The sequence below is a fragment of the Coccinella septempunctata genome, chromosome 1 (assembly GCF_907165205.1).
Source record: "Coccinella septempunctata chromosome 1, icCocSept1.1, whole genome shotgun sequence".
Classification (NCBI taxonomy): domain Eukaryota; kingdom Metazoa; phylum Arthropoda; class Insecta; order Coleoptera; family Coccinellidae; genus Coccinella; species Coccinella septempunctata.
Genome location: NC_058189.1, coordinates 63,597,960 through 63,614,868, shown reverse-complemented (window position 1 = coordinate 63,614,868; position 16,909 = coordinate 63,597,960). Strand labels below are relative to the sequence as shown.

The following is a 16,909-nucleotide window of genomic DNA, read 5'->3' as shown; positions in this document are numbered from 1 at the left end:
AAAGAGACGTTCAAATCATCACATACATATTTTGATAACAGAAAGTTTCATTCAGTTTTGACCAATATTAAATTTCACTACTTCAACGGATTAGAGACTCAGTTTTGCGTTTTTCGGCATGAGATAATGGAGAAATCTCCTCAATTTGGGTTATCACAGCATATGCAAGTTGAAACTGAATAATTCATGAATTTTTCAAATGCACAGCGGAAACTATTCAAAATCATTCTTCAAATATGGGATTTTAAAATTTAAATCACTTCGTTTCTTGTTTACGACTTGGCAACAGCGCCTACTAGAAAATAAAAAGAACAATGGATTGTTTATGAAATAACAGCTGTTGATTCACAGCCATCATAACACAGGCCAACAAAATGACAAAAAAAATTTGGTGCCGGAAATCCAACATCTGATTTTAGATGTTTTTAATGTGCTGATTCCAAAAATGCCACCAGATTTTTTCTATCAGCTCTAGTTTCTGAGATACACGTTACAGGTTAAATGGTATATTTTTTTCTGATAAAGGACAACAAATCCGCTGAATTACTTGCATCCAGATTAAAAGAAAAAATTATACTTTGTCGAGATACTAATATTACATTTTATCGTAAAAGAGATAAGGATCTGCTGCCTTTTTCACTCAGGAAAATGACTTGGTATTCTGTAACAATATAAAAGGGCTCTTAGAAAAAATGGGTTTGCCTGAATACACTCCAGATGATTGGCGCCTTTTTATTGACAGTTCAAAACGTAGTTTAAAATGTGTTCTTTTACATAACGCCCATAACGGTAACAAATATGGCTCAATTCCTATTGGTCATTCTACTACCATGAAGGAAGAATATGAAACAATAGCATTAGTTTTGAGAAAAATTAAATACGAAGAATATTAGTGGTCAATTTGTGTTGATTTAAAAATGATTAACTTCCTCCTTGGACAGCAGAGTGGTTATACAAATTATCCTTGTTTTTTGTGCCTTTGGGACAGCAGAGCTAAAAATAAGCACTGGGTTAACAAAAATTGGCCTTCAAGAGATGTCATGATTCAAGGAATACAAAACGTGATCAACGACCCTTTGGTTTCAAGAGAAAAAATCTTACTTCCGCCCTTGCATATCAAGCTAGGCCTGATGAAGCAATTTGTGAAGGCTTTATCGAGATGGAAATTGTTTTGGGTATTTGTCACGTAAATTTCCTGGCATTAGCACGGAAAAACTAAAAGCTGTTATATTTGATGGTCCTCAAATAAGGCAACTTGTTAACACATCAATGAACGCGACTGAATCTAACGCTTGGAGTTCATTTGTTCAAGTAGTACAAAATTTTCTTGGCAATCATAAAGCAGAGAATTACGTAGAATTAGTGGAAACTATGCTTTCAAATTTTAATATTCTCGGCTGTAACATGAGTATAAAAGTTCACTACCTCCACAGCCACCTAGATCGTTTTCCAGAAAACTTAGGTGATTGTAGTGAAGAACAGGGGGAAAGATTCCATCAGGATATTAAAACTATGGAAGATCGTTATTAAGGACGATGGGATAGCCACATGATGGCGGACTACTGCTGGAGCCTTCAGCGAGACTGCGCTAGTAAACTCCATTCTAGAAAATCGTATAAAAGAGAATTTTTATGTGATTAGTGACTAATGTAATTATGTAAATTAAGTTTTTGCAATAAATACTTAAATCCATGTGTCTTTTTTTTTAACTGTCAATAGTAATATTATATATTATAACAGTTATAACGTAAATTATATACACAATTTTTTTTAAAAATCCCAAAAACTAGATCTGATAGACAAAATCTGAGAACTTTTTCACATTCTGCATCCAAAAATTACTCAGGAACAGTTAAAAAATCGCAGGCACCAAAATGTGTGTTGGCCTGTGTAATGCGCGTACTCACTGGCGAGCCTCAACATCAACCGGCCCTAAAAATCCCATAAAATTTTACGACCATTCTCGTTCGTCGTACACTTCATAGACAGCCATCTTTGTCTATCTTATCAAGATATTGTATTTGTTCTCCTTTAATATCAGCGCATATTTCAGTCGATGTTGCCAACTTGTGCAATAGAAACGACAATTACTGTACTCAAAATGTTCATCTCACCATAACTCTACTATTATCTATCATTACATTTTGAGCATAATGTCTTCAAGCAAAAAAATGAGTTGCTACCATTTATAGATACAACTTAAGTGGCCTCAGAGTGAAAAGGGGTTCAACTCTCCCTCACTCCCCATACTTTCCAAAAGAATAATAGAGCGAGGAATAATAGCGAAAGGAACGAAAAAAGATAAGAAGAATTCAATCAACTCACCATCTGTTCCGATTCTTGTTGCCGGGGACGGATGGAAAGATCTGAAATAAAAATAAATCACGTTACCAATCTACAAATATATTCTAATAAACGCGGGGAATTATATACATAAAAACAGCTTGAACGGACCATAAACTACTAACAAGGTACGGGCAGAGAGAAGTATTCAAATTGGAATCAGCATCTCGACCTGACGTGGAGCGGAATCTCTATCTTAATTTACAATCGGGGAAAACTGAAAACTTCATAAGTTAATGGCCAGGCCGTTAGAAGTCGGACTTCAACACCTGTCCATATCCGATGGTGTCCATTTCTTTTATGTTTTTTCAGTCGACGAACTGAATCCGTGGCGATGGATTCATTCATCCATCAAAGTTTTATTGGCGTCAATAGCTACAAAGTATGAGGTTAGGGATGACCCGTATCGAGGTACATCGACGAAGACAGCTAAACGTAGATGAACAAGGTGTCGATGTTTTCGGTCAATTAATAGTTTTCATGAACATTTGGATTCGTTTGGTCCCAAGAAAAAAAAGAGAAAAAGCACTTCCAGACTAATGTCTCCTAGCGACCAACCTAAGATTTAAATTTTCCGCATTTTATTCCAAAATTTGCGATGGTTTATCTTACGTAGGATGCTAATATTCAGCTGATACGAGGCTGATATATTGAAAAATTCTTATCCTACTATAGAACGAAACAAAATTTCATGGTCAAAATATTTTATTACTCAACATATTCTCCCCTTAATTGGATACATTTATCACAGCGAACCTGCAACGTCTATAGACCTTTCAAAAAAATGTTTCTTCTTGCTCTTCAAACCAGACCTCCCCAGCTTTTATTACCTCCTCGTTGGAAGAAAATGTACTACCTAAGACCTCTTAAACTTTTTTCAGTTGAGGAAGAGATGATAGTCGGATGGAGCCCTAGTAATTAAAACCCTAAATCACGAATTTTTTGCATGGCAACATGAGATTTGTGTGCAGGGGTGTTGTCGTGTGAAAACAAAACACTTCGGATAGCTTTCCGCGTCTTTTCTCTTTAATTTTTCCCATGGAGTGGTCAGTAATGTCGAACAGTGATCTCCGGTTATTGTTCTACCCTTATCCAAAAAATCAATCATGATTACTCCATGGCAATCCCAAAAAAACTGAAGCAAGAACTTTTCCAGCAGATTTTTGGACACGAAACTTCTTAGGTCTTGGAGAACCAGAGTGTCGCCATTCCATCGATTGTTGCTTTGTTTCTGGATCGTAGAAATGTACCCAAGTCTCATCCATAGTAACAATTCGGTTTAAGAAGTCTACTTCGTTTTCAAATCGAGCACAGATCGAACGCGATGCTTCTACCCTTGCACGCCTTTGGTCAACATTCAAACATTTGGGGATCCATTTTGCAGCAATTCATCTCATGTCCAAATTGACGTGAACTAAATGATGAACGCGTTCGTATAAAATATTCAGTGCCTCAGATATCCGTTTTAGCCCAATTCGACGGTCTGATAAAATCATGTCATGAACTGCATCGATATTTTCGGGGACTGACACAGAAACTGGCTTTCTCGATAGGTCATCTTCGATGGAAAATTTACCTATTTTGAAGCTTGCAGTCCAATTTTTCACGGTCGCATACGAAGGACATCAATCGCCAAGGGACTTAAGCATATCTTCGTAAATCTGCTTACTTCTTAACCCTTTTGAATACAGGTACTTGATGGCTCGATACTCCAATTTTTCGATTTTCAGAATTTCGGTGGACATCTTTTTTCTTTTAATTTATTGCGTAACTCTGGTTTACTTTTTTGACCTCAAACTTCACACTGACACTTCTAATGAGTTATTGTTCGTTGCTATGGTAACGCAATATTTTTTATGCGTGGAACTGGTTTAGGCTAACTAGATATCAACGCATCCTCGTATGCAAGTATAGAAAGTTTCGATTCAGACACGTCGTTTTAGACGCCTGACGATGTATCGTTGACATCCCTTATGGTAACGCCAAACTCGAGGCTTTCGTTTTGGTCTTCTACGGATGACGTTATTACTATACCTCTCTGCCGCAGCTAAACGACTACCAACCAACGGCAGGAGTTATATCTAGGGAATCGACTATGAATTCTGTTCTTTATTATTTTTAGAGACCGCGCGCTATCTTCGGATGCGATCAGATAGCGTGGTATGCTGTCTGAACGGCCGTGGCTGCAATAACAGTGAGTCAGGATGAATGGAGGTGGTGCTATCTACAGTTAGCTATCGATAACTTCCGTTCGCAGATCTTCATTTATACCTTTATACCATATATCTGTGATTGGATGCCCAGGATAAGGCAACGATGTGAATAACACATAGAATGATATGGTTAAACCTTTATTCTCTTTGGATCATAAAAAATTGCACATGAAAAGCAATACAATGGTAATTACACAAACAATATTCAGAAGTACAATCGAAATATTTTTGTTGTAGTTGTTTTAATTAAAGACATGAAGAGGTAATTCATTGAACTAACAACCATTATTTCGATATATATCCAACTTTTGTAAAAGCCAGGCGGATATACGTCACGTAGAGCTTCTTCTACTACCGTTAAGGGAGAATTGGTACCTTGCCTCATCCACCTATATTATCCCAGTGTCCGATTAGCTGTAGTTCGCGAGAATACGCAGCGAACAGTAGTTCCATCGCTCGAACTAATTGCTCAGAAGTGCCCCCTATTGTTGTCTGCCCATGCGGCCTTATCTCGCGTTAGATCTCCGCCAACTTATAATTGTGTCTGTACGGTAGGGATGTGTCGTTCACGAACGAACGAATCAAAAGACCCGGTTCGTTAGAACCAATGGTTCGTTCAGTTCTTCACCCGAAAAATGACCCGTTCGTTCAACTGGGTCGAATGAGCCAAACGGCTCCATGCGACCCACAAAATCGATATGGGATCTGGAGATCGGAAGATCTGGAATCGAAAGAATGATTCATAATTCCGTCTTTTCATTACCCAGGTACCCGAATAGTTAGACGGGTTTCAGACTGACCCAAAAGAAAAAAGAAACAGATGGTAGTCGTAATAAAATGAACTTATATTACTTGCATTTCGCAAGTGAATCAACGGCTCCTTGTTGAAGAAAGTATGATAGATTTAGGAACTAGGACTAGTAGAAATTACAAGTTTATATTTCTGTTATTATGGCTATATTGATGAAAGTAAATTTTATGTGATTGGTCAATTCTACAACTTTTTTTCAGATTAATTCGGGAAAAATATTTGGATTCGCAGCAATAACATAATCTTGATTTCAAAAATTTCAGTTTTTGACGAAATTAATGAGCTGACTAGATCTCACGAGTTTCGAACCTGTAAATCAATGATTGACGTCTCCATTTCAAAATTCGAAAGACTTTTGGTTTTTGAATTTTTTCTACCCTGGGGTCAATATTTCTCTCGGTTCTCTCACGACTTTGACCTCAACTAACTATTTTCAGCCGATCAAAAATATTATGGCCCACAAAATACAGCTGTTTGCAACTAAAGAAGCATCCATATTCCATTCTATCAAAATTTAATTCAACTGAACTAAACTGAAGTGAAATTCCTAACAGAACAGTGAACTGATCGAGACGGGACTACGGATCCGAATTCGAACCATGCGCAATGTTTGGATCACAACCCAAAACCCAACTACCTAAAAGAACCAATGGGTCAATTGAACGGGTCTTTTGAACCGGGTCTTCTCAGCAATGGATCTAGATCGATCTGGTTCCTCGAAATTGAACGAACTACACATCCCTACTGTACGGCATAGACCGTGTATATAACGGGGCGCAAGACGATCGGGCGTCTCGGATCATGTTCGCTCGCTCAGCTATATAGGTATCTATTAAGACCGAGCGTCAACATTAAATAGTGATTATGGTAAATGCTGCCTCCGTAGTCGGTAGCGCGGATGGGAGGTGTGCAAGATCTTGCTTCCGAGATGCCGTGTCAAGGTACGATTTCTCGAGTCGTCGAGGGTTTTTCACCGCAGGGAAAACAAATAAGCGTCCGAACGTTCTAACAGGATGGGGATGATTAACGCGTGGATCGTGTCTCGATAACATTGGTGATAAAGAGCCAAAAATTTTTAGTTCAAATCTCCTTTTACCAATGGGGAATTCTCCTCAATGCGAGTTTAAACTGAATAATTAGGAGTTTCATTCATGAATTCTTCAAATGCACAGCGGAAACTATTCAAAATCATTCCTAAAATATCAGGTTTTAAAATTGAAATAGCTTCGTTTCTAGTTTACAATTTGGCAACAGAGCCTACTAGAAAATAAAAAGAACAATGTCGTGTTTATAAAATAACAGATGTTGATTTACTGCCATCATAAAGCGAGTACTCACTCAGTCTCAACAGCAACCGGCCATAAAAATCCCATAAAATTTTACGACCTTCCTCTTTCGTCGCATACTTCATAGACAGCCATCGTTGTCTATCTCATCAAGTGTATTTGTTGTCCTTTATTATCGACGCATATTTCAGTCGATGTTGCCAACTTGTGTAATAGAAACGAAACGCTTTGAATTTTAAACACCCATTATTATTTTTCATTTTTTAATATGTAGTTGAAAATGGTTGAAATGGTTGTTCTAAAATTTGAGATTTCAAAGATTGTAACGTGGTTACCTCGGAGAAAACTTATCTCGAGCGCCAGCTATTCTTTTCACTAGGAAGAATAGCAAACCTACCAGAGTAGCTTCTAGTCGGAGACGGAGTTCGCTGTTATCTAGAGTGGTAGCGAGAACGAAGTAGTCAAAATCAAATTATGTGCTAGTTTATTCACACCTTCGGAAACTGATTATATATATACAACGGAAATGTGTGTAGGTATGAAATATGAGCGAATCGATCAGCAAACATACATTCGGGAAATTATATCCGATCACGAGCACTTTGTAAAGTTTATACCGGGTACAGTGAAAAATCGAAGGTTGTTCAACAAAATGCGCCAACCAGAACTGACGAAATAGATACTAATGATGACCTGGCGAAGTGAAATGACTTGCTATGCGGTATCGGGATATAATTAACTGTATTTCTCCAGAAATGAAAAAAACACAACCAGGGCGGATCTACTCGAGACTTTTACTCGCTACCCCAAGGGCTAACGCTCCATGACTGATAGCGAAGAAAAGGTCTATTTTTAGCGCAACTACGGGATTTCACTGACGACGAGCGGTATCTTTTATTCTCTACCCCAAGGGCTTACGCGCCATGACTGATAGAAAAGAAGAGATTTCGGTTTCAACACTTATGACGCGGAACGCGAACAGGGGGGTTGACGGGACTCTCCCTTCAGTACCCCAAGGGCTTACGCACCATGACTGATAGCGATATTCGATAAACAATGACCTCTTTATACATCATTGTTTGGAAGACCACTGAAGAAAAAGGTTTTTAGGAGGGCATTTTTCGATCTTTCGAGGCCCACTTAGGATCTGCAGAGCTTTATCGCTCGGATTTTAATTCAGAGCTCTTGAGAAATTGATCTTCTGAACGATCTATTCCTTGTCGCCATTTCTTTATGGTGCTTCCGAGGGTTCTCAGTATCACATCGTAAGATATTCCAAAATACGAAAGAATCGAAGGACCAAACATCAAACGACCCATTCGAACCGGAGAACACGCAATCCACTTAACGTTCTCAATTGATCGATCCTAAAGAACGTAGAGTGCTCGCTCGTCGGAATAAAACAAAAGAAGCAACGTCCAGCGCCGTTTACCGAATCGGCGACGGGTCGATCCATTTCTAAACGTAATTAATCCACCTGGACGCTGACTAAGCAATTAAACTATGCGCATTATTACGAGGTCGATTCCGAGTTGGACGAAATTTCTCAATTTATCCGCTTTGTGTTATTATCGTTTTGATTTATGGGCGACGATTTTTTTTCCAAGATTGCGTCACACGGTCGAACGGGGTCCGATTAGAACTGTCGCAGTTTCGAGTGTTATGTCACATAGCAGACGCGGCCCACCAGTTCACTCGACCTTATTGAACAATAATTGGAGCGAGTATCTCGAGAGGTACGACGGTGTGTCCGAAATTGGATAACTGTTTTTGGTTGACCAGTTTCCGGGTTCTTTTATTTCGATATTTTTTTGGGAGAATGGCGTTGGCGGACGTGTATAGAATATGAATTCTCTTCTAGGCCCTGTTTTTTCAAGAAAGGAAGAATAATAATGCTATTTCTATTAAAATCCATTGAAAAACATAAGTACCGTCCTGCCTGAAGGTATCTCAAGACTTAAGGTGGCATTCTTTTGAACGTTAATTTTTTTTGAGGGTTATACAAGGTGAGTCTTTGACTCGTACAAACATTTTATCAGTAGATTGTTGTGGTTAAAGGAAACAATTTTTGCCCATACCATTTTTTCCAATTTGGCCAAGATATAGTCGTTTAAGTTTTCATAATGAGCTATACCACCCCTGAAATAACAAGCTACATCCATGATACTACACATCTATGGATCTCTTACAGAGTTGTGTTCCGCCAAAGAACCCAATTTTTCGAATATGACAGACGTTTTTTATTTTTCAGCATAAAAACGGCGAGTTATACGAGAAAAAATGGAAGAGGTGGGTGATATCAAAACTTATCATCAAAACAAGCCGTTTAACCAAAAATTGTCTATATGAAATATACAAGATGGCTGAGATACAACCCCTAGAAGTTCGACAAAATTTCGTTGAATTTCAACGGGACTCTGGAAGGTGACTCCGGCATCGCAAAAACGAAACAAAACATAAACATATGGCTGGATAATGAATGGTTCAGTACCAAGTTTATCGGATTAGATGCATCAGGTCACTTTTGAGAGAATCATAATTGTTGTATCTTGCAAGAAAATCGAGGAAGTTTTTCGAAAGTGCTTAGTTATGTTGAAAAGTTCTATGATGTTTCCCCATTTCATCCCATTTATACGACGATTGTTGGAATGTTCGAACAAGAAGATTGTGATGCCTATTGTGGAAAATTCGTGAATAATTTGGACGAATTTTATTGGTGAGATTTTGAAGTATTATTCTATTTTTACACTTGTGTCATAAGTCTCTTCTGTCAGTTGGTATCGAAATGAGCCATTTGATAAAATTGTGTAAGTAACTAAAAAATAATGAGAACAATTCGGCAAAACCAAGTTTCCATTTTCATTAACACTTAAATATCGAACGAGCCTATATCCTAAACGAAACCACATGGTCGAATCAGGAAATAAGTTCTTTCCCACTGCTTTGTTCTAATTCAGCTAGCAAACTGTAACTTATTAGGATCTATTTCAGTGATCATTTTCAATTTTTTTTTAAATTTGTCATTTTGAAAGTTTTGTATCGGTGATTTTTGGTGAAACGCTTTATTCTGACCAGTTCTACCTTCTGTGGAAAAAAAACCTCACGCACTATATAACAATTTTTCATGGTTTTTCGACAGCCTGTATCTTTTGAACCGACCCGATTCGGAAAAAATGGTTCAGGAAAAAAGTCTCCCCTTTGACCTTAAGAAACTGTTAAAATACGAGTCAAAGACCCTGTATACACTTGAAGAAATCAAATGACTAAATATGTGAGTAGATTTTCGGCGATATTCTAACTTTTTGGAATGATCCATCCTTGGAAGATCCCACCAGAGTGTTCCTCTTCCTGTTTTTCACTTCTCCTGAAACTTTTTCTTGTAGGTTCATTTTTTATACTTATCTATCGAATAACATCAGAATACATATATAAGACATTCATTTTTCTGCATCATTTTAGTTTGATTTTATGGATCATGGTGGGACATGTCTTCAATATTTGAGTATATATCTAGCTGAGGTTGATTTTGTATGGAAAACTGATAAGAAATAGTGAAAAAAAATCAATGGTTGGAGCCTCTGTCATCAGTAGTATACTAGTGCAATCAGTATAAAAAGAGCGAATATTTTCAAATCGAGTCCATTTTTGTGGAAGTGATCTATAGGGTGCGGCACTGAAACTGAAACTGAAACTGAAACCGATTTGTTCTTGGTGACAGGCTTCTAGGAGTAGTCGTGCATGGCACGAATCTTGCAGTCGAAACCTGCGATAATAATTCCGCGCTCGTTACTACTCGAAAAAAAAAAATTGCCTATACACCGGTTCAGCGGAAGACAATCGCGGACAATCCACTACCTATATCCCGCATCGCTGGCAGCGCAGTATTCACGCATATTTCGCGTTTTAATTAAATCGGGCGTAGCCGGTATCCCTATCTGTTTACATCTTCAATAAGATTTCCTTATCGACACGATCATCTACGCTCCGTATCGGAACACTCGGTGCAGCCTCGGCGTCGGTGGGCGTAACACCCTGTCGATAAATCGGTACAAATACTCGCGATGCTGTATTTATTGAAAGAATGGCTAGGAGAGCGGTGTCGCTGCGTTTACGGGCACTCATATGACACAATAAGGAATTCCCCTCAATTATAAATTTAAATTGCTTCGTTTCTAGTTTACGATTTGGCAACAGCCTTCTAGAAAATAAAAAGGACAATGGCTTGTTTATAAAATAACAGCTGTTGATTTACAGCCATCATAAAGCGAGTACTCGCTGGCGAGTCTCAACAGCAACCGGCCATAAAAATCCCATAAAATTTTACGACCTTCCTCGTTCGTCGCAGACTTCATTGACAGCCATCTTTGTCTATCTCATCAAGATAGTGTATTTGTTGTCCTTTATGATCAACGCATATTTGAGTCGATGTTGCCAACTTGTACAATAGAAACGAAAGGCTTTAAATGTCAAATACCCATTTTTATTTTTCATTTTTAAGTACTTAAAATAATTTTTTTTTGGGAAACGGTTGAAATGGTTATTCCAAAATTTGACGTTTCAAAGATACTTCATAAAAAATACATCATTTTCGTCAGAAGAAGTATTTCCTATTGTAGCGATAAGCTATTACGGAAACTGCATGTAACAGAGCTTCTTCGACTAAGGCCAGTATGCAAAGTTATCTGGTCATGTTCTACTGATTTTCATGAAGAAAATAAAGGCAATTCGAAAGTATTTTCATTAAAAATAGTAAATTGACTATCCCGCACAAAGAGAAAATATGGCAAAACTATAGACTTCAACCCATCTGAGTTTGGAAATAAAATTTGTTTGTCCATTTTTATTTTTCATTTTTTAGTGCTTAAAATAATTTTTTTTGGGAAACGGTTGAAATGGTTATTTCAAAATGTGACGTTTCAAAGATATTTCATAAAAAATACAAAATGATTTATTTTTCCCAAAAAAAAATATTTTAAGCACTTAAAAATGAAAAAATAAAAATGGGTATTTAAAGTTCAAAGCATTTTGTGAGAATTGTGCAAGCTGGCAACATCGACAGAAATATGCCTTGATAATAAAGGACAACAATCTTGATGAGATAGACAAATATGGCTGTCTATGAAGTCTGCGACGAACGAGGAAGGTCGTAAAATTTTATGGGATTTTTATGGCCGGTTGCAGTTGAAGCTCGCCAGTGAGTACGCGCCAGTAGATCAACAGCTGTTATTTTATAAACAAGCTGATGAGACATTGTTCTTTTCATTGTCTTGTATGCGCTGTTGCCAAATCTTAAACTCCGCACAAAGCGATTTAAATTTTAAAACCCCATATTTGAAGGATGATTTCGAATAATTTCCGCGGTGAATTTGAAAAAATCATGAATTAAGCTCATTCTTATTCAGTTTAAACTTGCATATGCAGTGATAACCCAAATTGAGAAGAATTCCCCATTGTACAGGTGAAAGATTCACCCTATCTATATCAACAGTAGGTTCATATCATCGTTTGTCGACCTCCCACACCTAAATCGATGATTTATTGGTACATTAACATCTTCCTTCATGGGACAATCACGAAGGAGGCGTCATAAACGAGGTGCTCAACCTCTAATAGAATATTTATCGAAACGAACTAACGCAGTGGGCTGGGTGTGGTTAGGAGCTCCCAGTTTGTCAAGTGAGCTGCTGTCCAACTCGCCACCGCTGCCTCCGATTTCAACTTATTACCTTGCCATGTGTCAAAACTAAAGCACGTCCATCACTGGAACAGTTCTCTTCCGCCGGGAATTATTGACGAGTGGAAAATTGAACACGAGACTCTGGGGCAATTTAAAGGATGGCCTTCCAGAGGAGAGCTATCTCGATGTTATCTCGTGAAACATCTGGAGAGGATTACAATCGGTAAGTGAATGGTGTAGAGGTGGAAGTAATGAATCTTCTCTTGCAGCGTTTTTTGAGGGGAGAAGAGGACTGTTGAGTAAGGTTGCATCGACGATGCACAAGCAGGAGAAGCAAAAAACAAACTCTGGAGGCATCTTGTGAGACTGGAACACACCAAAAAGTTCCTTGAGAACATTAACACTGCAAGATCTTTGAAGTATCTAGGAACTTGGCAAGAATATGCTACAACCTCTCACTGGATTTTACCAGGGCCTCAAGAAAAGCCCAATGAGCAGAAACTATGCCCTGTGGGGAGAAAGATACCCCAAATCAGCTGTGGATAGAACACCTAGCCATTGCTAGCCGACGCCAAGAATGTTTTGGACGAGCGACTTGCAAGAGAGGAGATGTATCCTCCTTGAAGCCATTTCACCACGAGCTATACTATACTATACTGGGCCTGTTCCGATATTGCTGGTTTTACTGGCCCGCAATCGAATAACAATAGAACTCGAACGACTGGGCCAATAGGCATCGTTTCTGAAATACTGACAGTACTGTTCAGGAATATCGGAACAGACGGTATATACTATATTATCCTGATTTTCTGTAGGTACCGAAGTACCCCTCAGAAGCTCCGTGATCTTGTACGAGTTCGGAGAACCAGCTGTGTTCCGTGTAGGCTTTGTTACTGTGTCCTTACGCCACCTCAGGCACAGCACAGTGAATGGTGGTCCGTACCCGTATCGACTAGAAAATTTCTTCCCTAGGCCGGGATCGAACTCAGGACCTTGCGGTTGCAATATACTGAGCCGACGCTCTAACCACCGAGCTACACACGCTGATCTTATTTATTACGTAAGTGCTCTAGTAAAAGAATATTTTCCTCGTGGGTATCCTCTCCGATGTCTTCCTAAGTGAATAGACCTGCCGGAGATATAACAAGCCATCGAAATATAAATGAGAATCTAACCTCATTATCCGTAATCAGTGGATGAAGATATCTGTCCCGAGAAATACCGATCGCTTCATTTTTACGCCTTACGCTGAATTTAATTAGCTTTACGTGTACCTTTTAAGTTTTCTCGGGTTTTTACTGCCCATTAGGTGACTCCTAAAAACAGATACAGCTATTTCGGTTTTTATGAGTCGTAAAACGCGCGAGCTATCTCCCACAACAACAATGGTAAACGTTTTCGATCTGTTGTCGTCCGCATCGATGGGGTCTTTCACCAGCCGAATCGTTAACGTTTATCGATGTCCCATCGTCCATATAACACGAAGAAATTCGCGCTTCTAAGAAACGGTTTCGCGGTCGCGGACAATTTGATATGTCGATTTATTCTCTTTCGATGGATATGTTCTTCCGCGCTGTTATTGTCAGCTGGTTGAGTTTTCTTTCGTTGTTTCTATACATTGTGGTTCAAGGGCTAGTAGAACACGGAGAAAATTTTAAGACCAAAATCTAGAAACACAATTTTACTCCTCAATTTTGTGTCAGACGACGTGTCTATAATCATCATAAGTTTATGTAATACAAAAATGATATTAAGACGAATAAGATCAATATCCTTAACTATTGATGAGCAGCTTATTCTACACAAGGTATCAGAAATTCAAATTACTTGATTCTGGCTGTTTTTGGTACTTCCAGACTATACAGTGTGAGTCTTTCACTCGTACAATAATTTAACAGTAGATTCTTAATGTCAAAAGAAACATTCTTTTCCTGAATCATTTTTTTTTGATTCGACTCTGATAAGAAGATAAAGCCATTTTAAGATTTCATGCTGAGCTATGCCACTCCTTGAAAAACAAAATTACCTTCAGAATAGCTACATCTGTGATACCACACATCTGTGGACTTTTCAAAAAGAGTTGCATTCAGTCAAAGTACCCAATTTTTCGAATTTCACAGATATTTTTCATTTTTGAACATGAAATTACTGGAAAATGGCACATTATATGAGAAAATATGAAGGATACTTGTAGTTTACAAACGTTCAAATATTCATTAGATAGCGTCCAACTTAGTTTCAAGAGTTGGGTTCTTTGAATTTTTGGTATTTTTATGGTACGTAATGGTCACAATGAGAAAACTGGAAGACATAGGTGATATCTTGTATTCGGAAAAGATTAATCAAATAAATAAAAAACTATATTCCGCTATTCATTTCATTCGATACAGCCTTTTTTAAGATTGAACTAAAAATAACATTTTTATGGTTCTCAACAGCGTGTTTCTTTTAAACCGATCCGAATCGGAAAAAGTGGTATAAGAAAAAAGTGTTTCTTTTGACCTCAAGAATCTACTATTGAAATTTTCGTCCTGGGCTCGATTTTCGTGAAAAGTCCATTTGTGGAAACCGTTTCAGGAATTCTTGTTTTGTCTTGAAGATACAACCAAATTTTGATATTTTGTCGATTTCGAAAATATGCCATACCTGCTTTATCTTGGAAAATATACCATAACTTTATACGGGTAATTCTCTTACTGAGAATACGAGACTATATTCAACTTATTTTTATCTCTTGTACTAGGTTAGGTTAGGTTAGGTCTCTTGTACTAGGTTGAGAAAAAAAATTACTTCTTTATTTGAAATATAGATGGTATCTTTTTTGATCGCATGTTATTAAAAAAATGCTTCCTTTTGGAAACAATCAAGAGTAAAAAATTTATGAAAATTCTTCTCATTCTATGAGCTTTACTATTACAATGTATTGAAGTACATATTCTATGTCAACTTCATTCAAAGAATAAAGTATGTGAGTTACATAGTATTTAGTGATTATTTCACTTTTATGTTCATCTTTCCTCGGAGATGTCATGTATCGATATACAGGGTGTCCCAAAACTAGTAAATCAAACGTCACACCACGATAGAGTAGATCAAATACTATCGAATGAACCAACATTAGTTGAGCGAAAATGTACCTTTCTGAAAAAAACCTTACCTAAAGTTGCCGATTTTCGAACTATTTTTTCAATCACAGGCCAATTTGTGATTTAGGATAGCGTTTTTCTACCATATTATCACCCCTATGGAGGGGGTTTATTCTGAGTAATAAAAATCATGAAGAAAAAACAATTGTTTCAATTTACATTTACTTAGGTTATCGATCAACTACTTGAAATAATTTCAATTAGGGGAGATAAAACAATAATCTTAGTTCAATATAATTTAAAATCGATATCCTCTTCCACAAACTGGCCCTGTTATTGAGAAAAATAGTTTGAAAATCGGCAACTTTAGGTATTTCACTAAATTCTGATTATTTTGGAAACGGTACATTTTCGTTGAACTAATGTTGGTGTCATTCGATAATATTTGGTTTACTCTATCGTAGTGTGCCGTTTGATTCACTAGTTTTGGGACACCCTGTAGTATGGAAGTACCAGAAACAGCCAAAATCAAGCAACTTGGAATACCCTGTAGTCCCCAACAAAAGTGGAATAGCCTAATTTTTTATTAAGATCGTTGGCGTCCCCTGGCGAACTTTCTTGGCTCAACAGAAACAAGGATATAGCTGAAGAAGTATACCAATGACCGCCTAGGACGGACCCCCTCGTGCTTTATGACATGGGTGGCCGTCCGACCCTAACTTACGCGCGATTTTTTAGCAACCCTAATTAATTGCGCGTCTCGAACGGTAGCGGCGAAAAAAACGCCTAGCGTTTTTTCCCCGCATCCCGTCAGGCAGCAAAACGCCGCAATTTGCTACATAAAACAAACGTTTTTTGCCCGTTCGCTCCTTAACCATCCGAGACCGATGTAATTCACCTTGATTTATGTTAAAAATGGACTCGCGGTATCTAAATTCAACGCGGCAGAGCAGGCCGTTAGTCCATATGCGTAGTGGCAATATCGGCCATATGGGGAGGCCGGCGGACGTTTCTGCGAACACTTTTCACCTGACTAGCATTCTTACGATTCCGGTATAATTATCGCCACTCTTAATTACGAATAACACCAGCTTAGCCATATTCGGCCGCGTCCACGAAGACCTCAGCTATTTTTATCGTCTTGCCGGACTCATGATTTATCTACGGACCGTAACCCCGCTCCCTCCCACCCCGCGACGACGGTTTTTAGCGTGCGCTGGACGGCGCAAAAAAAAAATCGTACGCGACTTTACCGATATGGAGCCAGATTGTACGGATGAAATCACGATCTGCGGAATAGTTGCGGTGAAAAACGCAAAAATGGTTTATAAATTTCGCCGGAAAGGAACTGCTGCGCACGCCATTTTTAGCATTAACATAATCGATTACTATTTCAGGGCATTCATGTTAGGAATCTCGATTTTTTGCCCGGTTAAGAGACATGCCGGGACATCTGCGGAAGAAATGCCTTCTGGGTATCGGCGCGCATGTCC

At 38.2% G+C, this 16,909-nt stretch overlaps 1 long non-coding RNA gene across 1 annotated transcript in view; it reads right to left on the bottom strand.

Annotated features, from left to right (window-relative positions):
* Positions 1–2,323: 2,323 nt before the first annotated feature.
* The window catches only part of LOC123312769, a 92,893-nt gene continuing 78,307 nt past the window's right edge, over positions 2,324–16,909 (bottom strand). The window contains exon 4 of the long non-coding RNA XR_006537680.1: positions 2,324–2,366. This is a non-coding gene — a long non-coding RNA (uncharacterized LOC123312769). The remainder of the gene's footprint in view (positions 2,367–16,909) is intronic.